The sequence below is a fragment of the Lipotes vexillifer genome, unplaced genomic scaffold (genome assembly GCF_000442215.2).
Source record: "Lipotes vexillifer unplaced genomic scaffold, Lipotes_vexillifer_v1.1 scaffold1161, whole genome shotgun sequence".
Classification (NCBI taxonomy): Eukaryota; Metazoa; Chordata; class Mammalia; order Artiodactyla; family Lipotidae; genus Lipotes; species Lipotes vexillifer.
The window spans coordinates 437174-460081 of NW_006780142.1; positions in this window are offsets into that span (position 1 = coordinate 437174).

The following is a 22908-nucleotide window of genomic DNA, read 5'->3' on the forward strand; positions in this document are numbered from 1 at the left end:
TGGGTGTGTATATTCAAATTAGTGTTTTTGTTTTCTTTGACTGAATGCCCAAAAGTGGAATTTCTGTATCATATGGTAGCTCTATTTTTAATTTTTTGAGGAACCTCCATACTGTTTTCCATACTGGTTGCACCAGTTTACATTCCCACCAACAGAACACAAGTGTTCCCCTTTCTCTACATCCTTACCAACACTCGTTGCTTATTGTCTTTTTGGTAATTGCCATTCTAACAGGTGTGAGGTGATATCTCATTGTGATTTTGACTTGCATTTACCTGTTGATTAATGATTTAAGTATCTTTTCATTTACCTGTTGGCCATCTATATGTGTTGTTTGGAAAATGTCTATTCAGATCTTCAGCCCATATTTTAATTGGATTGTCTCTTGTTGTTGTTGTTGTTTTTTGCTATTGAGTTGTATGAGTTCTTTATGTATTTTGGATATTAACCTCTTATCAGATACAGTAAGTCCCCTACATATGAATGGCTTCTGTTCTGAGAGTGCATTCGTAAGTCCAATTTGTTCATAAGTCTACCAAAGTTAGCCTAGGTACACAAGTAACACAATTGGCTATACAGTACTGTACTGTAATAGGTTTATAATACCTTTCACACAAATAATACATAAAAAACAAACACAAAAAGTAAAGAAGACATTTTAAATCTTACAGCACAGTACCTTGAAAAGTACAGTAGTACAGAACAACAGCTGGCATACAGGGGCCGGCATCTAGTAAACAGGCAAGAAGAGCTACTGACTGGAGGAGGGAGAGGAGGTTTGAAAGGACTATTCTTTCTCTCTTGAATTGAACCTTTGAACCTTTGTCAAAAATCAGTTGACCATATAACATGGGTCCATTTCTGGACTCTTCTGTTCTATTCCATTAATTTATTTGTCTGTCTTGATGCCAGTATCATATTACCTTGACCACTGTAGATTTATAATAATATTTGAAATCAGGCAGTATAACTCCAACATTGTTCTCCTTTTTCAAAAGTAGCTGTGGATTTTCTACGTCCTTTGCATTTCCATATGAGTTTTACTTGAGATTTCAGAGAATCTATAGATCAATTTGGGAAGAATTGGTATCTTAATACGGAGTCATCCAATTCATAACCATCTCTTCATTTATTTCAGTCTTCAGTAGTTTCTCTTAAAAATACTTTGTAATTTAAATTGTACAGGTCTTACCCATTTTGTGTAAGATTCATCCCTTAGAATTTCATATTTTTTTTTTTTTTTTTCTTGCGTTATGCGGGCCTCTCACTGTTGTGGCCTCTCCCATTTGCGGAGCACAGGCTCCGGACGCGCAGGCTCAGCGGCCATGGCTCACGGGCCCAGCCGCTCCGCGGCATGTGGGATCCTCCCGAAACGGGGCACGAACCCGCGTCTCCTGCATCGGCAGGCGGACTCTCAAGCACTGCGCCACCAGGGAAGCCCTAGAATTTCATATTTTTGATGTTGTCATAAATGTTATTTCTTTATTTCAATTTCCAGTTGTTCAATCATTGCTAATATGTGGAAATATCATTGATTCTTATGTATTGGTCTTGTATCTGCAAACTTGCTAAACTCATGTATTAGTTCTAGTAGACTTGTTATTATTCCGTAAGCTTTTACACATATATGAACACGTGGCCTGTAAATAATTTTTTCTTTCCAATCTGGATGTCTTTTATTTCTGTTGCATATTTGCACTGTCAGTAACTTCCATTACAATGTTGAAGTATTTTGCTGGAGTCACTTCCTCTGAGATATCTTAATCCTTTTCATCACTTCTTTCCTCATTTAAATGGATAAATTTGCCTTCACTCAGTTCCTTTGGCTGCATATCTAGTCTCTCAAATGGTGACAGTGTCCACATTACCATGGTCAGTTATTTCTTTTTAAACTCCAATTATATTAAATTTTAATTTCACTTTCAATATTATCGCTCTTCTTATTTTTTCTTTAATTTTTCTCTTCTGTAATTTTTTTGTCTGTGCTTCCTCTGAGTTGACCCTTTGTTGATTATCCATTTTTGTAAAACATCACGTGGGTTTATCACTGGGCTACAGGGAGGCAACACAACTACATGCTTTGCTGTCTGTGTGTGAACTGAATAACAGACGTGCAGTGACCAATCAGTGACAGACTTTGAAAAAAGTGACATGATTGGTCATTGGTCATGGTGCACAACTGTTATTCACCTAGTGATCTGTGGACTAAAGAGCTACCAGCAAAGTTTGCATTCCATGCAATTACAGTTAATAAACTGTGGTAACTGAAATTTGCATTATGCTGTTGGGTGACTGGTGAAATTCTGTATACCAGAACCCTGCAAAATGAGGACTACCATATTTATTGGTTATATGGACATACTCTTTTTGTGAAGTATCTAATCATCTCTTGTGCCCTTTTTTAAAGGATAAATTATCTTTTTCTTATTGAAAATATAAGAATTCTTTATATATTCTGGGAATTTGTATTTCTTTGGTTATATATTTCAGATATCTTCTCCAACTCTGTGATTTGCCTGTTCAGTACATTAAGGTATTTTTCAATGTAATGTAGCTCAATTTATCAAATGTTTCCTTTATAGTTTGTTCTTTTTATGTTATGTATAAGAAATCTGCCGATTCCAAGGTCATAAAGGTATTTTCCTATGTTATCTTCTAAATGCTGTATTGTTACAATGCCTTTCATATTAGACGTATAATCACATGGAATTATTTTTATGAGATTATGTAGAGAACAAGATATGCATATGGGTGTCCAGTTGGCCCAGCCTTAAAGAGATCATCCTATTCCCTACTGCTGTGCAACATCACCTTTGTTTTAAGTCATGCCCATAGAAGTGTGAGTCTGTTTCTGGTCTATTATGTCTATTAGTATATGTGTCTCTTCTTCCACTGATTCCACACTATTTTACTTACTATAGCTTTCTAAGAAGTCTTGGTCCCTAGTACAATAACTTTTTCTTTACAATTATTTTTGGCTATTTTGGGCCCCCTTTAATTCCATGTAAATATTTGAATTAGCCTGTTGATTTAATAAAAATAAACATACTGGAATTTTGACTGAGTTTGCATTGAATTTATAGATACGTTCTGGAAAAATGACATCTATGCTGTGTTTTATGTATGTATGTGTATATGTGCATACACATACATATACACACACATAGTTTTAAAACCCCATTCCTTGTCTTTTCTTCTTTCAGTCTTGTCTCCTAATATTCTTGATAATTTTGTATTTATTGGCAAATGTAGTGCAGTAAGATGTAGAAATAATTTGAGGTTCTCAATGATAGCTATCTTTATCCAAAGAGGGTACATTTTTCTTTGGGCAGGAGTTAAGCTAGATGGATCTCACCTTAATCCGAAGGAGGATTGAGTTGATTGGGAGTCTGATTTTAGCCTTGTGAATGCTGTCCTATTTCTGGTTCACCCCTGTTCTTAGGGTAGAACCTTTGCTGGGGGGAGGATTTCCCAACTGCAAATCGGTGGGCCTCGTGATCCTATTTTTGCCATTCCTGTTCTTTAAGACTGGTGGATGTTTTTTTGCAGCTTCTCAGTCCCTGATCAAGTGCCTTGAGAGGAAATCCAGGCCAGATACAGGCCACCTCTTGGAACTTCGCTCATCTCAGGGATTTTGCTCCTAAAGTCTTTATTGCTTTGGTAACTGCCCAGGCTTAAAAAAAAATGTGAGGGGATCCAGCTTTTCACCTTGTTCCAAGTAGTCTACCATCACCACAGGTAGAAATTCTGGCTTCATTCTTTAAAGAGACACCTAATCGGAGACCTACTAGCTACAGCTTGTGAGGCTTCAGAAAGCTCTGCTGGCTGCCGGTGTCATCCTGGTTGATCTGAAATTCTTTCTATGCTGATGACATGTTAAATAGCAGAAGTGTGCACTTCCCCGGAAAGTCTTTGGGTAGGCTTTCTTTGTGACATTCTCCTGGTTTGGTGTCATAGGTTAGCCTATGAATCGAAGAGGTGGAGTTTGTTGAGAGTCCTAGCAGGTTATCGTAAAATGAGGGTCAGCAGGAAAGAGGGGAGCATAGGATCTCTGGGTCAATAAGGCCTCGCATGAAGGCGGTGAATGAGAGAGGGCAAGCCTAGAACCAGGGCCTCAAAGGCAAGGTGTCTGGCCTGCAAAGTGCTGAAAGCTGAAGGCAGACTCTGTTTACCACACAGTAATTCGAAATTAGTTTGGTACTGAAATGGAGTCAGTGCAGAATGGGCTTCAGACGTAGCTCCAAAACATACAGGCTACTCACATTGGAAAAAAATCTAATTAAGCTCTCTGAGTATATGTGTAGAATGGTGACAGATCCTTACTTACTGCTAGTGGGAGGATTAAATGGGACAATGTGTATAAAGCATAGGTGCTTATGTGTGGTAGTTCTCTTTCCTTCCCCAGTCAAATTCAATGGAATCAAACAGGAAGCAACCAAAGGGGTATTTTTTCCTAGATGGTCAGTTGTCTTTGCAAGCGTATCTATATGGTAACACATTTAACGTGGCAGTAATGCAATTTTGGAAAGAGAGAAACTTATTTTGGTGCTTTAGGAGATCAGTCATTTATTGTCAAAAATAATTCTGTTTCTTGATGCTACAGGGCTTTCTAGGAAATAGGACGATAGTGAATGACTTAATTTTATGATGAAATGTAACTGTGGGATGGGATGTGGCAAATTCATACTACGATGCTTATGAGATTAAATCCAAAATCTTTACATTTCCTTCACCTCTTTAAAAGCTATTCTGGGGCTCCCCTGGTGGCGCAGTGTTTGGGAGTCTGCCTGCCGATGCAGGGGGTGCGGGTTCGTGCCCCGGTCTGGGAGGATCCCGCGTGCCGCGGAGCGGCCGGGCCCGTGAGCCATGGCCTCTGGGCCTGCGCGTCCCGAGCCTGTGCTCCGCAACGGGAGAGGCTACAGGGGTGAGAGGCCCGCGTACCAAAAAAAAAAAAAAAAAAAAAAAAAGAGTAAATTTCGTCCCCCAGCCTATCACTTCCAGTCTACGGGGCCTAAGCCAGTATGCTGCTTCTACCTCCTTTCTCCTAAAGTGACAACCCGGCCCGGCAGGCGGACTCCCAACCACTGGGGCACCAGGGAAGCCCCCCCAAAAAAAGCTCTTCTGTTTGGAATATTAATGTGAAGAAGAGTACTATCTTGGGGGAGGAGGATTTGAAAAAAACCTCCTATTTCCTTGATAGTTACACTTTGGCCAAGATCTGCAAATTGGGGCTTATGGTAATTTTTTACAGAAATTAAAAAATACCTCTTTGCTTACAAAAAGTCCCATGGCACAACAAAAAACAAGTGAATGTGTACTTTCAGTCGAAGAGTTGTTGAATACATATTAAAATATAAGTAAACATAATATATTCATGTCATAATAAATGAGATAATTTGATTTTTAAGAAAATTAGGGTTATCTATCTTTTGAAATCGAAGTTATAGCTCTCCAAGTGTACCAATGAGTATCTGCATGAAACTTAACCTTGCGGCATTTCTCTTGGTGCATTTATTGCTTTTTTTAATGAAAATCTTTAGTTATTTATTTAGCTATTTGTAAATGAATGCTGACCTATATCATACTTAATCTAAAGCACAAAGTTTAAAAAGGGAAAATGAATTACCACATTTATAAATAGTTCTTTCTGATGGGGGGGTTATTTATTTATTTTTTGTAGAAACTTTTTCACATGAGCTTTTTGTGTGAAAAAATTAAAACTAATTTTGACAATTGTTGAATAAAGGTACTTTTTCTATCTAACCCAAAATGACAATTATACACTTGTAAAATTATAAAGACTTTATAAGTGGATAAGCAGGTTTTTCTTATGGGCTTCCCAGTACATTCCCCTGTCCCTGTAGGAAGTCATCCACAGGAAGTCAGATTACTCCTAAAGCAATGTCCAGTGAGTGAAGAATCAGAGTAAAGAGGAATAGGCTCTAGAACTTTGATGTCCAGAGATCTCCTCTAGAGACACTCCTACCAATGGGCCAGTGTCGTTGTGTCATTAGTTTCTTGGTGCTAAAGATCTCTAGGGGTGTTTAAAGTGGTATTTATTTGTGTTAGTATTTAATGAAAAGTTTCTTTAAAAATTTATGACTTCTTTAAATCCTGTTTCTAGAACAACGAAATATAGTGGAAATTTGGAATAAGACTTTGATCCAATTTTTTCATTCTTCCTCTTTCAGTCTCTGTGGTTGGACAAAGCAGTTAACTTCTCTGAACTTTATGTTCCCCTCTGAAAATGAGAGAATTGGTCTAGAATTCCAGATGGTGTCCAAGACTCCTCCCAGCTCTCAGGTTTCTATAATTAAAGACATATTTAAGACTTCCCTAGCAGAACTCAACCACTCTTTTTGTAATTATTTCTTGATTTTATGCAGTCATTAACGAATAGAGTCTCTCTTTGTCTCCAGCCTATAAACATACACTAAACACCTTTTTTTTTTTTTTCTGCTGTTCAGATTTACTGAGAGAGTCTAGATTTGTTAACCTATAAGAATGAGGCTTGTATAGCACAGGGAACTCTTCTCAATACTCTGTAATGACCTATATGAAAAAGAATCTAAAAAAAAGTGGATATATATATATGTATAACTGATCTACTTTGCTGTACAGCAGAAACTAACACATCTTAAATCAACTATACTCCAATAAAAATTTTAAAAATAAATAAATACAATGGCCATGAACCTTGCGTTCTGTCCAAGGTCAGTTCTTCTGGAGCTCAGTTTAAAACAAAACAAAACAAAAAAAAGAATAAGGCTTGATTATAAAGTAATGAAAAAGTATATTGCACAACCCCCAGTGTCTACACTGCTAAATACATGTTGGGTTTTAATGCAGTCACTCAATAAGCTGCGTGTTTATTCTACCGAAGCTACCATTACTCTTGCAAGTCCTCTTTTGGAGTTGCCTTTAGGCAGAAAGTTGCCCAAGCAACTCTCTCCTTGCTTGATGGAGTATGTCTCAATTTTGACCCCACATGATATATTTTGGCTTGCTTGTTTGAGCCTCTTTTATTACTCTCACTTCTGAATGACAGCACTGTCCAGAAATCAAGGCCACTATCATAGGAAGCTTTTCCACCTTATCTAAGCGTATTTTTTGCAGATGTTAAGCACTACGTAAATCTTGCTAAAGAGAAGGTGCCAAAGGCTCTGAAAATAATTCAGAGGGAATTCAAAACAACTGCCTTTTGATCAGTTGCAGCTTCACTGGAATAAATATATGGTCTTCAAATACAAATAGGATGTATGTTACATATATATAACATGTATATATGTGTGTATATATATATATATATATATATTTCACACACACACACATGCACACCCCTCCGACTGAATACCAGGTACTAAACCTCATGATTTACCCATATAATGTCGCTTGAACCTTGTGCTCAATATTTGAGTGATTATTTGAAGGAGATGATAACTTATTGAAATAGGGAAATTTTAGCGTCCTCGTATAAAAAGGAACTTTCCATACTTTAGAGCCACACCTCATGTGTTTGTTCATTCATTGTTCATAAAATTCTCTAGATGAGAATAGCTATGGCTGTCTTTACTACGCTCTATCTATTTCAACCCTGCACAACCCTTATAATAAGTAACCTCTTTGTGTTTTATATCTTAAATTCATTATGATGCATTTAAAGAGAAATTGTCTTCTTACTCTGGTCTCAATACAAGGAACTGTTTACCATCACCCTTAGAATTCCCTGTAGTGTGAGTTTTCTCTTGTTTCAGGGCCTTCTTCTGTCTGTTACTGGAGTAACCGTTTATTTAGCAGTTTTTTAAAATAGAGAGAAGTCTGTCATGTGTGGAGTCTTACATTAGGCTAAACACCAAAAGGTCTTACACCTGCGTAACTGTGATATGTTCTTAGTTATTAAGTGACATCATCATTATGACACAAGTGATCTTTATACTTATTTGGATAAGTGTGAGCCCAAGACCATCCTTTCTAAACAGTAACTACATGTACCAAACCCTTTTAAGACATAATCAGCCAGGAACACAAGTGCTGGTCCTGTGGTCCCCAAGTGGAATCATTGAGTTTTTAGAGAAGCTGCTGTCTAGGTAGAATTTGGGGGGACTTTTGTGTTTCTGACCCACCAATAAATGTTGCTGCTGACAAATAATTAGAGTGACAGGTTAGGTTCACAAAAGTACTGCACAAATAATAATTATTTTAAAATGTATATATGGAGATCGCCCAGAATAATTGCTGTTTGCTTTAGCACAGAATCTCTAAAAGTTCAGAATATCATCGATTTGGGGAGAGGGTGAGGGGAAGACTGCAGAAAAACCTGTCGACACTTACAAAAGCTTCATTTGGTTTTCAATCAGTTGAAGGACTTTCCAGAAGATGGTACTTGTGAAATTGATCTCAATTAAAATCAGCCCAAGTGCAGCTCTCCCACAATAGCTCCGCGGGCCCTGGGAGTGGCGGCGTGCTATTCCGCTATCATAGCACCAGCACCTGTCTGGACTACCCTGGCACTTATCCTGTTTTTAATTTTCACCTCAGCCTTTTCTTCTAAGCCGTCTTTGACCTTCGTGGCACCCCAACGAACTCCTTTCAGCGTCCGCGCCTCTCCAAGTCCAAGTTATAATGGAAATGCAGCGAGGAACAGTGGTGCGGGCCGTCTTTCACCTCTGACAGCAGGGCCGGCACGTGGCTCGTAGCTGTCAGGACACTGACACGCCTCTGCAGCAGGGTAATTGGGTACTTGAGGAAGATTCATAAGGCAATATGCTGCAGAGCTCCATGTCCTGCCCCCAGGGCAACAAGGGGCACCCAGGGGAATAAAGAAAGAGAAGGCTTCAACGGGAGATTGAAATCTGGTCTTGATAAATAATAATCCATTTATAATAGGACAGGATGACGACTTTGGTTCTAAGAAGGCCACGATTCATGCAGCTTGGGGGATGATTTTTAAAGATTTCAAGAATGAACTTTATGGAAGGTGAATCAAAGCCAGGTTAGTGTGCAAGTCAGAAAGATGCGGAGCATCCCATACAAGAGGAAGCGGGCAGCGTCACATGGAACAGGCCTTTTCATACCAGGAAGTTTGTTGTTTTAATCAAAGCAAGCCATCTGACAGCTCATTATTAAGAGACAACAAGAAGTGACTTTATTAATATAGCGTGGAGTTGGTTCCTCTGCAAATTAAAGTCCTTTGTTCACTTGTGACAGTTTGCTGAGGAGGCATCTGTTAAGGGGTACCAAGCGGGATAACATTTTAAAAGTGTAATGTGATAACAATTAACCTATAATTCCTTTTTCTTACACTCCGCCCTTTCAATTTTATTAGATAAATTTATCATGAAAGGTGACGAAGACAAAATCTTTCACATGATTTCCTTGTGAAGTGGCCCCTTGTGATTGGCATCATCTGTGTCAGAAACTTATTGGCGTTTATTTCCCCCAATATTTCTGATTTTGTTTATGGAATGTGACAGTGGTTACCGTGCCTGCCTCGGTTGTGAAAGGCCAGGAGTCTTCATTAAACATAATACTTTAGTGGGAAAAATAATAAGGCGGTTGATGTATTCCGTCAGCGTGTGTTGCGCTACCAAACAGGAGACAGAAATTTTAGGTAATATTATGTAATATCAGAGCTATGAAAAAAGATTTTTCCTTCTGTAGTGATATCCTGGGAATTCTGAAATCCTGAATCAGTAAGTAGTCAAGAAAAAGCATTTTGATTATAAGAGATTTGTGTTTGACGATCTGGAAAATGATTTTGAAAGGCAGAAGTGAGTATCTATAAATAACAGCCCATAAGAGAAAAGTCTCACATCCACTTCAAAGTTCTGTCACAGTCTGGATTTTGAAAGCTACGTAACATCACTCTTCTGTCCTCCGTGTTTTCCCTCTTAAATTTTTACTGCCCTGGAAATCAGAGCGAATTTGACCCATGAAAGAAATATGAGGACTCTAGGCGTTTAAATAAGGAATGATGTTGCATTTGTCCTCCTTGGACAATGAACAGAAACTTCTATGACTTGTTGAAGTCACATTTTCTGGTTGGTTAGTTAAATATTATCAGAGATAAATTTCCTCTTGGGAATTTTTTTTTTTTAGGAGATCAGCTTTAACTTTCTAGGATGTTTTACCATAAAATTTCTAAAAATCAAAATGCCTGAGTTATTCTTAGACCAATAGTGCAGATACATTCAAATTGTTCCTTATCTTGGGTGATAATTTAGGTGTTTCCATAGTTTTGTGTCCTGATAGCTAGAGAATGCAGGGCAAGTGTAATAAGTGGATCAGGACATTAATAAGTAAATGATAACATATTGCCATGTAAAGTTCCTGCCAATAGAAACAAAGAATATATGCATTATGTCTTTAAAAAAACCCTATGGATGTTCTTTCATTCACTTACTCACCCAGTATTTACTCAGAATCTCCTGTGTGCTAGGTATTGTGCTAGCTACTAGCCTACAAAGATGAATAAGACAGGGTCCTTGTCCCAGAGGATTTAAGTCCAATAAGCACCACAAACTGTAATAAGGGCCAGGTGAGAAGTTTGCGGAGGGCACACCAGGTACATTAAGAAGAGGGGTACTGTATAAATATTTACACACATATATACATATATATACTCAGACTTCTTATAATAATTCTTCTGTATATTATGCAAATAATCCAAAAGTGTTTTGAAGAATAGAGAAAATTTCTGCTTCCCTTAATTAATCTGTTCCTTATTTTCCATATCATCTGACAATTATCAGATTAACACCTCCCAGTTGAGAGAAACTAGGTAGAGTTTTTCTTCTTGACATGCCCATACACGACTCTGGTTTCGGATAAAGATGACTAGCTGGTGGACCTGTGGAGAGGCAGGCAGGCAGTTTGTGGGGTTTACTGAGGGACCTAGTTCTTTCTGAGCTGTCTAGCCTCACCTCTTCCCTCCGTCCCATGCTCCCAGTTTCCTCACGTGTATATCTGCCCCTTCCACCCTCTGAACTCATCTTTTTCTGCTCCTCCCTTCACGCTCCACTGTGGCTTTGTGCTCTGTTCTGCGCTGCTCAGTTAGTACGCACCCAATTCAACAAGTCAACTTGCGCTAAGTTCTGAATGTCAAGTGATGGCTCAGCCAGTCTGTCTCACCCTTCTTCACAAAGTAGCAGACATAGGAAATGACAGCATTTGTGCAGGCGTCCTGAGGTGACACACAGGCACTTACGGCCTGAGGCCATCACCTGGGCTCCTGCCACCCTGGCCCCACCAGCCACCAGCAGCCTGCAGGGATGATGAATCAGGTACATGGGTTACCATTTGCCCCATCTGAGCCCAGCATACAGACTGGGACTTCTGATTTTCATCCCTCCCTATAACATTATGGCATTTTATTAGGAATCTCTGGTGCCCAAATATAAAAAAGAGGGGTGTCCAGCTTGGTAGTTCAGATCTCTGGAATTAGCCCAGCCTGTGGTGAAAATCTGGCTCTGGTCCATGAGCGGAGTGACTGTGGGCTGTCTGTTTCACTTTTTTGTATCTCAGCGCACTGCTCATGGGTTTTTGAGGGTTTTTTTTAATTTTATTTTTTTATACAGCAGGTTCTTATTAGTTATCCATTTTATCCTTGTGGGGTTTTAAGGTGGATTGGATTCTATGAGTTAACGTACATAAAACAGTCAGTGTGGAATTTCCAGGCAGTGCATGTCCCATTAAACAGTCTTGCCATTGTCGGTGGGTATTTTAGACAGTGACAAGGCCATTGGAACAGAGACTGAGTAAGAGAGAAAAATATTTTAAGCCTCCTATCTCAAAGCAAATAACCTGTGTGCGAAGATGGCGGACTAGAAGGACGTGCTCTCACTCCTTCTTGTGAGAACACCAGAATCACAGCTAGCTGCTGGACAGTCATCGACAGGAAGACACTGGAACTCACCAAAAAAGATACCTCACATCCAAAGACAAAGGAGAAGCCACAATGAGATGGAAGAAGGGGTGCAATCACAGTAAAATCAAATCCCATAACTGCTGGGTGGGTGAGTCACAGACTGCAGAACACTTATACCACAGAAGTCCACCCACTGGAGTGAAGGTTGTGAGCCCCACGTCAGGCTTACCAACCTGGGGGTCCGGAAACGGGAGGACGAATTCCTAGAGAATCAGACTTTGAAGGCTGGTGGGATTTGATTGCAGACTTTGACAGGACTGGGGGAAACAGAGACTCCACTCTTGGAGGGCACACACAAAGTAGTGTGCGCGTCAGGACCCAGGGGAAGGAGCAGTGACCCCAGGGGAGACTGAACCAGACCTACCTGCTAGTGTTGGAGGGTCTCCTGCACAGGCGGGGGTGGCTGTGGCCCTCCGTGGGAACAAGGGCACTGGTAGCAGAAGTTCTAGGAATTACTCCTTGACGTGAGCCCTCCCAGAGTCTGGGATTAGCTCCACCAAAGAGCCCAGGTAGGCTCCAGTGTTGGGGTGCCTCAGGCCAAACAACCAACAGGGAGGGAACCCAGCCCCATCCATCAGCAGTCAAGCGGATTCCCATCAGGAAAGTTGCACAAGTCTCTTAGATAGCCTCATCCACCAGAGGGCAGACAGCAGAAGCAAGAAGAACTACAATCCTGCAGCCTGTGGAACAAAAACCACATTCACAGAAAGATAGACAAGATGAAAAGGCAGAGGGCTATGTACCAGATGAAGGAACAAGATAGAACCCCAGAAAAACAACTAAATGCAGTGGAGATAGGCAACCTTCCAGAAAAAGAATTCAGAATAATGATAGTGAAGATGATCCAGGGCCTCGGAAAAAGAATGGAGGCAAAGATCGAGAAGATGCAAGAAATGTTTAACAAAGACATAGAAGAATTAAAGAACAAACAAACAGAGGTGAACAATACAATAACTGGAATGAAAACTACACTAGAATGAAACAATAGCAGAATGACTGAGGCAGAAGAACGGATAAGTGACCTGGAAGACAGAATGGTGGAATTCACAGCTGTGGAACAGAATAAAGAAAAAAGGATGAAAAGAAACGAAGACAGCCTAAGAGACCTCTGGGACAACATTAAATGCAACAACATTTGCATTATAGGGGTCCCAGGAGAAGAGAGAGAGAAAGGCCCAGAGAAAATATTTGAAGAGCTTATACTCAAAAACTTCCGTAACATGGGAAAGGAAATAGCCACCCAAGTCCAGGAAGCGTAGCGAGTCCCATACAGGATAAACCCAAGGAGAAACATGCCAAGACACATATTAATCAAATTGGCAAAAATTAAAGACAAAGAAAAATTATTGAAAGCAGCAAGGGGAAAATGACAAATAACATACAAGGGAACTCCCATAAGGTTAACAGCTGATTTCTCAGCATAAGCTCTACAAGCCAGAAGGGAGTGCCATGATATACTTAAAGTGATGAAAGGGAAGAACCTACAAACAAGATTACTCTACCTGGCAAGGATCTCATTCAGATTCCATGGAGAAATCAAAAGCTTTACAGACAGGCAAAAGCTAAGAGAATTTAAAACCACCAAACCAGCTCTACAACAAATGCTAAAGGAACTTCTCTAAGTGGGAAACACAAGAGAAGAAAAGGACCTACAAAAACAAACCCAAAACAATTAAGAAAATGGTCATAGGAACATACATATAGATAATTACCTTAAACGTAAATGAATTAAATGCTCCAACCAAAAGACACAGGCTTGCTGAATGGATACAAAAACAAGACCCATATATATGCTGTCTACAAGAGACCCACTTCAGACCTAGGGACACATACAGACTGAAAGTGAGGGGATGGAGAAAGATATTCCATGCAAATGGAAATGAAGAGAAAGCTGGAGTAGCAATACTCATATCAGATAAAATAGACTTTAAAATAAAGAATGTTACAAGAGACAAGGAAGGACACGACATAATGATCAAGGGATCAACCCAAGAAGAAGATATAACAATTATAAATATATATTCACCCAACACAGGAACACCTCATTACATAAGGCAACTAAGAGCTATGAAAGGGGAAATCGACAGTAACACAATAATAGTGGGGGATTTTAACAACTCACTTACGTCAATGGACAGATCATCCAAAATGAAAGTGAATAAGGAAACAGAAGCTTTAAATGACACAATAGACCAGATAGATTTAATTGATATTTATAGGACATGCCATCCAAAAACAGCAGATTACACTTTCTTCTCAAGTGCCCATGGAACATTCTCCAGGATAGATCACATCCTGGGTCACAAATCAAGCCTCAGTAAATTTAAGAAAACTGAAATCATATCAAGCATCTTTTCTGACCACAACACTATGAGATGAGAAATGAATTACAGGGGAAAAAACGTAAAAAACACAAACACACAGAGGCTAAACAATACATTACTAAATAACCAAGAGATCACTGAAGAAATCAAAGGGGAAATAAAAAAATACCTAGAGACAGGGCTTCCATGGTGGCGCAGTGGTTGAGAGTCCACCTGCCGTTGCAGGGGAGACGGGTTCATGCCCTGGTCTGGGAAGGTACCACATGCCGCTGAGTGGCTAGGCCCGTGAGCCATGGCCACTGAGCCTGCATTCCAGAGCCTGTGCTCCACAGTGGGAGAGGCCACAACAGTGAGAGGCCCATGTGCCGCAAAAAAGAAAAAAAAAAACCTAGAGACAAATGACAATGAAAATACGACGATCCAAAACCTATGGGATGCAGCAAAAGCAGTTCTAAGAGGGAAGTTTATAACTATACAAACCTACCTCAAGAAACATGAAAAATCTCAAGTAAACAATCTAACCTTACACCTAATGGAACTAGAGAAAGAAGAACAAACAAAACCCAAAGTTAGCAGAAGGAAAGAAATCTTAAAGATCAGAGCAGAAATAAATGAAATAGAAACACAGAAAACAATAGCAAAGATCAATAAAACTAAAAGCTGGTTCTTTGAGAAGATAAACAAAATTGATAAACCATTAGCGAGACTCATCAAGAAAAAGAGGGAGAGGACTCAAATCAATAAAGTTAGAAATGAAAAAGGAGAAGTTACAGCAGACACCACAGAAATACAAAGCATCCTAAAAGACTACTACAAGCAACTGTATGCCAATAAAATGGACAACCTGGAAGAAATGGACAAATTCTTAGAAAGGTATAACCTTCCAAGACTGAACCAGAAAGAAACAGAAAGTATGAACAGACCAATCACAAGTAATGAAATTGAAACTGTGATTTAAAATCTTCCACCAAACAAAAGTCCAGGACCAGATGGCTTCACAGGTGAATTCTATCAGATATTTAGAGAAGAGCTGACACCCATTCTTCTCAAACTCTTCCAAGAAATTGCAGAGGAAGGAACACTCACAAACTCATTCTGTGAGGCCACCATCACCCTGATACCAAAACCAGACAAAGATACTACAAAAAAAGAAAATTACAGACCAATGTCACTGATGAATATAGATGCAAGAATCCTCAACAAAATACTAGCAAACAGAATCCAACAACACATTAAAAGGATCATACACCATGATCAAGTGGGATTTTTCCCAGGGATGCAAGGATTCTTCAATATACGCAAATCAATCAATGTGATACACCATATTTACAAATTGAAGAATGAAAAACATATGGTCATCTCAATAGATGCAGAAAAAGCTTTTTACAAAATTCAACACCCATTTATGAAAAAAACGCTCCAGAAAGTGGGCATAGAGGGAACCTACCTCAACATAATAAAGGCCATATATGACAGACCGACCGCAAACATCATTCTCAATGGTGAAAACCTGAAAGCATTTCCTCTAAGATCAGGAACAAGACAAGGATGTCCACTCTCACCACTATTACTCAACATAGTTTTGGAAGTCCTAGCCACGGCAATCAGAGAAGAAAAAGAAATAAAAGGAATACAAATTGGAAAAGAAGAAGTAAAGCTGTCACTGTTTGCAGATGACATGATAGTATACTAGTATACATAGAGAATCCTAAAAATGCCATCAGAAAACTTCTAGAGCTAATCAATGAATATGGTAAAGTAGCAGGATACAAAAGTAATGCACAGAAATCTGGTGCATTCCTGTACACAAATGATGAAAAATCTGAAAGGGAAATTAAGGAAACACTCCCATTTACCATTGCAACAAAAAGAATGAAATACCTAGGAATAACCTACCTAGGGAGACAAAAGACCTGTATGCAGAAAGTTATATGACACTGATGAACGAAATTAAAGATGGTAGCCACAGATGGTGAGATACACCATGTTCTTGGATTGGAAGAATCAATATCGTGAAAATGATTATACTACCCAAAGCAATCTACAGATTCAATGCAATCCCTATCAAATTACCAATGGCATATTTTACAGAACTAGAAAAAAAATCTTAAAATTTGTATGGATACACAAAAGACCCCGTATAGCCAAATCAGTCTTGAGGGAAAAAAACGGAGCTGGTGGAATCAGACTCCCTGACTTCAGAGTATACTACAAAGATACAGTAATCAAGACAATATGGTACTGGCACGAAAACAGAAACATAGATCAATGGAACAAGATAGAAAGCCCAGAGATAAACGTGCACCTATGGTCAACTAATCTATGACAAATATACAATGGAGAAAATACCGTCTCTTCAATAAAGGTGCTGGGAGAACTGGAAAGCTACATGTAAAAGAATGAAATTAGAACACTTCCTAACACTGTACACAAAAATAAACTCAAAATGGATTCAAGACCTAAATGTAAGACTGGACACTATAAAATTCTTAGAGGAAAACATAGGAAGAACACTCTTTGACATAAATCACAGCAAGATCCTTTTTGATCCACCTCCTAGAGTACTGGAAATAAAAACAAAAATAAACAAATGGGACCTAATGAAACTTCAAAGCTTTTGCACAGCAAAGGAAACCATAAACAAGAAGAAAAGACAACCCTCAGAATGGGAGAAAATATTTGCAAACGAATCAACGGACAAAGGATTAATCTCCAAAATATATAAACAGCTCATGCAGCTCAATTTTAAAGAAACAAACAACCCAATCCAAAAATGGGCAGAAGACCTAAATAGACATTTCTCCGAAGAAGATATACAGATGACCAAGAAGTATATGAAAAGCTGCTCAACATCACTAAATATTAGAGAAATACAAATCAAAATTACAATGAGGTATCACCTCACACCAGTTAGAATGGACATCATTAGAAAATCTACAAACAACAAATGCAGGAGAGCGTGTGGAGAAAAGGGAACCCTCTTGCACTGTTGGTGGGAATGTACATTGATACAGCCACTATGGAGAACAGTATGGAGGTTCCTTAAAAAGCTAAATATAGAATTACCATATGATCCAGCAATCCCACTACTGGGCCTGTACCTAGAGAAAACCATAATTCAAAAAGACGCATGCACCCTGATGTTCATTGCAGCACTATTTACAATAGCCAGGTCATGGAAGCAACCTAAATGTCCATCGACAGACGAATGGATAAAGAAGAAGTGGTACATATATACAATGGAATATTACTCAGCCATAAAAAGGAACGAAATTGGGTCATTTGTTGAGATGTGGATGGATCTAGAGACTGTCATACAGAGTGAAATAAAGCAGAAAGAGAAAAAGAAATATCGTATATTAACGCATGTATGTGGAACCTAGAAAAATGGTACAGATGAACGGGTTTGCAGGGCAGAAGTTGAGACACAGATGTAGAGAACAAACATATGGACACCAAGGGGGGAATGCTTTGCGGGGGTGGGGATGGTGGTGTGATGAATTGGGCGATTGGGATTGCCATGTATACACTGATGTGTATAAAATTGATGACTAATAAGAACCTGCTGTGTAAAAAAAAAATAAAATTCAAAAATTGAAATGAATCCTAAAAATAAATAAATAAATAAATAACATGTGTGCTTTTATACATCTATGCATAAATGAATGTATAAATACATATACATATATACATACATACACAGTCGTCCCTTGGTATCCACGGGGGATTGGTTCCAGGAGCCTCCAATTCTGCAGATGCTCAAGTCTTATATAAAATGGTATATAGTATTTGTATACAACCTTCACACATCCTCCTGTGTACTTTAAATCATCTTGATTACCTAGAATACCTAATACAATGTAAATGCTTTGTAAATAGTTGTAAATACAATGTAAATGCTGTGTAAATAGTTGCCAGAGCGTGGCAAAGTAAAGTTTTGCTTTTTGGAACTTTCTGGGATTTTTTTTCCCCTGAATATTCAATTCACAGTTGATTGAGTCCCTGGATGCAGAACCCGTGGATACCAAGGGCCAACTGTATATAGCGTTTTCTGTACTTGGAAAGTACTGCTCTCCTTTCTCCTTTTTTCCCCAGTTAACTCGTTTTTGTGTTTTCAACTTAGTTCCAATGTGATGTCCTCTAAAGAAGATCCCTGCTCTTACTCCGTTTATATTTCAGTGGAGAGAGGCAGGCAGTAAACAGGTAAACAAATCAGATTATTGAGAATCATGATGTGATGGAGATTTCAAAGAATGCTGCATGGGATTCCTAGGAGGTAACTTGCTGGCGGACAACTGAAGGAGAGGGAGATGCCCACCCATAGGGTCTTTCAGCCTAGGGGTCCTCAGCTGTGAGTGAGAGGTAGAACACAGTTCAGCATATTTAAGAGACAGAAAGGAGCTTAGTGCTGCTGGAGCCAGAGGAGCATGGGGAAGGTGTTATTAGAGGAGGTTGGAGACTCAGACCCATCCTTGTGAAGGATTTCCTGGTCCTCCCCGGCCCCTGGATGCTGGAGACCACGTACATCGGAACCTGATTACTAACAACCTTCCTGGTAGAATCTCAGAATCTCCTTTGCCCAAAGTCAGAGGTAAACTAACTTTCCCACCCCATCCTCCAGCCACAGCTTCTTGTTGGTTGTGACTTTGCATCCTTCATCACCTTGTGTGATTCCTGGCACAAAGTAAGGGCTTGATAAATATTACCAGAATATTCACATGAATGAGTTGAATACTGGAGATACATGGGAAAATGAACTGTTGTTTTAAGAGGAGACTACACTTCGTCATGCAGAAAGTTTACCTTCTCTCTAAGAAGAGCCCTGCAGCTCCTTAGCCCCACCCACTTGTTCTGTGTTTCTTTTGGGAATTCTTGAATGCTATTTAGCATTGAATAAGATGTCTTTCCCCCACCCCTCCTTGCTAATTCTAATCATACAAGCAGTGAACTAAACAGTTGGGGGTGAAAGAAATTCTGATGATGTTAAAAATACAAATAGTTTTCACATCAGATTAACTTATTTAACTAAGAGTCCTGATCTTTAAGCCTTAAATGTTTGAGTGTGAAACGTTTTATTCACCGGGGAGATAGTCCACAGTGAAGCTGTTCTGAAGCTCATTCCTCTATCAGGAGCGATGTTAGGATGCATATCGTTTTTAACTGGCAAGTTGTGAGTTCTTTACAACATTTCAGGATGTGATTTACATGATTCAAGATTAGCAGGTCTGGGGAACTGGGGCTGTTTGAGGTTATAAGAAGTCAAGTCATACAAGGGTCTGAAAGGATGTTGGTGTTATCTGTGTGTTTGACTAATATTTGAATTAAATGTTTTATATTTCATCAAAGCAAGATTGAAATTCATTATTACTGCTGATATGCAGTACTAATTACAGGAAATAACCAGCCCTTCCGTGTTCAGTGCCAAATGCTGATAGTTGAGCGATCTGTTCTCTAGAGGGGGAAATCATAGGTCTTAGATCTGGAAGAGAATTTAGTTCACTGTGTTTCAGCTATTTTAAACTCAGACTTTCTTTAAAAAAAAAAAAAAAAATCCCTTGCCTTTATTTTCTTCAACCTTCAATTTCTTTAGTTTGTATTATTAAAACAATAATTTTTTTCCAAAGGTGAGATTATATTATAACGATAAATGTAATTTTTCAAACTACACATCTGCCCCAATCAGTCCTGCATCCTGGTTGAGAATCACTGTGTTCTTCAGAGATGAGAAAATTGAGGCTTTGGTTAATTAGGTCTTAAGATTAAGGTTTATCATGGACCTTTTTAAGGTAAAGCAGGTACATGGTTGGGGTTCCTTCCCCCTGTGTCTTATATAAATGCTAGAGGAGTCTAGAAATTCAAATTCAGGTTTTTCAGATATTCAGGCATTCCTCCTGTCCTTATGATGTTCTAAAACCCCTGTGTTGTGTAGGTTTCCCCATGTGAGCTGGCATCACAGGTCCAAATTTCCCTCTGCATCTCAGGCCCTGTGCACATGTGTTTTACTTGTATAGCAGCAAACATCTGGACCTGAGTGCTCATTCTGCTACCCCGGGACGGTCTCTGGAAGTAACGGTATACATTAGAAGAATCTATCACATTCTTTTAGAAAAGTGACTTGGTGTGAACTCTATGATCTCACAAAGTAGAGAGCAACTGGCGTATTTTTAAAACAATATTATTAGGAAGGATAATGGCAAATGTGATCTGCTGGTGGGAAATTGAAATCACAGATTAAATTACATTCCTGGCTAATAAATTCACTAGGAGAACAAACCAGAGCAAATGCCAGCAGAACACAGCCCTAAGACATTAAATAAAGATTATATGATTGAAAAGGAAGATAAATCAGGGTGGAAGCAAGAGTCTTGTTAATGTTCCTGGTTATAATTGTTTCTAGCTGGTGGAAAAGGATTCTTGAATCTTACATATTCAGCTAAACAAAATAAGCTGGTTCCTTCCTGTAAACTTCACTGAAACTTGTTTCCGGGGCCCCTGCATGGGAAGGTAGAAGTGGGATAATAATAGCATTTACTGTTATAATGAACATTAAACCATTATTCAAGGGGTCTTGGACATTGATCTCAACATCCTCACTAAAGAGTAAGATAAAAGTAATTACATACTTATAAGTGCTGTATATATTTGTAAGTGCTGATAAACCATAAAATGTGGTACTTTCAGAATTATATGAGCATGTATATGCATACACATTAGATAAAACACATAATTATATGGAAGATATAAAATATTTAAAAAACTGAATTATATGTATTAAAATAGAAGGGTTCATTTTATTTTGGTTTTGATCCCATGTTACTATCATATATCTTTAGATAATCAAATCAAGGTGTCACTGGTAATGCTTACCAAAACCCAGTTGATCTCAACTGCATGCTGACTTTGAATAAAACAGAGCTTGAGAGGTAGAGAATAGAAAATTATTTATAGGATGAATAGGGAGAAAATACATATAGGATTAAATGGAAGAAATCCGTAGAGAAGTTTGTTTTTTCATTTGCTTCTAAATTATATCTAGACTTGAGGAATCTGGCTAAGTAATGGGAAATGGGAAGGTACCCCCAGGTAAGATTTAGTTTTGCAAAATTTTGAAACCATAGATGAGAAGCTGTGGAGCATTTGGGGAGGTTGGTGAGCATATGAGCATGATGAGAATACTAGATAAGAAGTGACATCTGTTTGAACTGATTTATAGAGCAGAGACAATTGTTATGTTTGGTGATAAAAGATTTTCTACAGAGTTAGGTATGAAGCATGCTAATGAAAATTATGGTGTGTGAAGGTTATTGCTGAGAGATAACAAGGTTAAAAATAAAAGAATTGGGACTTCCCTGGTGCCACAGTGGTTAAGAATCTGCCTGCCAGTGCAGGGGACACGGGTTCGAGCCCTGGTCCAGGAAGATCCCACATGCCTCAGAGCAACTAAGCCCATGCGCCACAACTACTGAGCCCGCGAGCCACAACTACTGAGCCCACGTGCCACAACTGTTGAAGCCTGCACGACTAGAGCCTGTGCTGCACAACAAGAGGAGCCACCACAATGAGAAACCCGCGCACCACAAGGAAGAGTAACCCCCGCTTGCCGCAACTAGACAAAGCCCATGTGCAGCAACGAAGACCCAACAGAGCCAAATATAAAAATTAAAAAAAAAAAAAGAATTGAGAAGCTAGAGAATTTTGGAGTTCATGGACAGATGACAGAGGAAAATCCATCACTTTGTGGCCAGATGTTTAATATTTAATATCACAAGTTCAGTTGGATGCAATCTCTCTTGCTGTAGATGTGGCGAGTGCTCTCAATTTTGTTTCTTCGTTTGGCCTCATTAATGTTGGACCGGTAGAGCCTCTGGCCTCCGATGTTTTAAGGGTTTAGAAGCATTTTATAGTCTACTTGTGTGTGTGTGTGTGTGTGTGTGTGTGTGTGTGTGTGTGTGTGTTTCCCAGAAAATCTACATCTACATACAGACCTCCCTCTTTCCCATTTTGAATTCTAGGGAGCCTGTTTCCTTGGGCCAAGTAACCAGAAATTGAGGATAGGGAACTCAGAAAGGCCCTTAAGGGAACTTTGGTCCTTTGAGTTTTGTATTTCTACCCATAGTGTGTTACAATAGCTTGTCTATTGATTTACTTGTACTTTGAATATTTAATCTTAGACTTGGCTTTGAAAGACCACATTTCAATTATTTGAATTGTCTGTGGAGCTAAAACAGTACCCTACTGTTAAACGTGTTAGTTAATGATGGACCGTATTTCCGCACACAAACACACTTTAATCAAGCAAAACCTCAGAGCATGGAAGACTTTGGTTTATATATTGCCTGGTTATTCTGACCTTTTTTCATTTCTTTTATTTGGGAGATATGATAAGCAAGAGATTTGAGCTGCAAATTCCAAATCACAATCTCCTTTCTCTCAGCTAGAAACCACAAATCATAGCCAAGCAACTGTTTTAAGTGGTACAATTTAGAGATACTGTGGAAACATAAAAGGTGGTGCTTTTATAGTAGCTCAGAGGAATTGAAAGGAAAACATTCTTCCACTGAGGCCAGGATCGTAAGCACATTACAAGGGAACATACCTGTCTTCATCATGATGAGGCTGAAGTAGAAAGCATCACGTGGGCAGTGCTGGTGTAAAAGA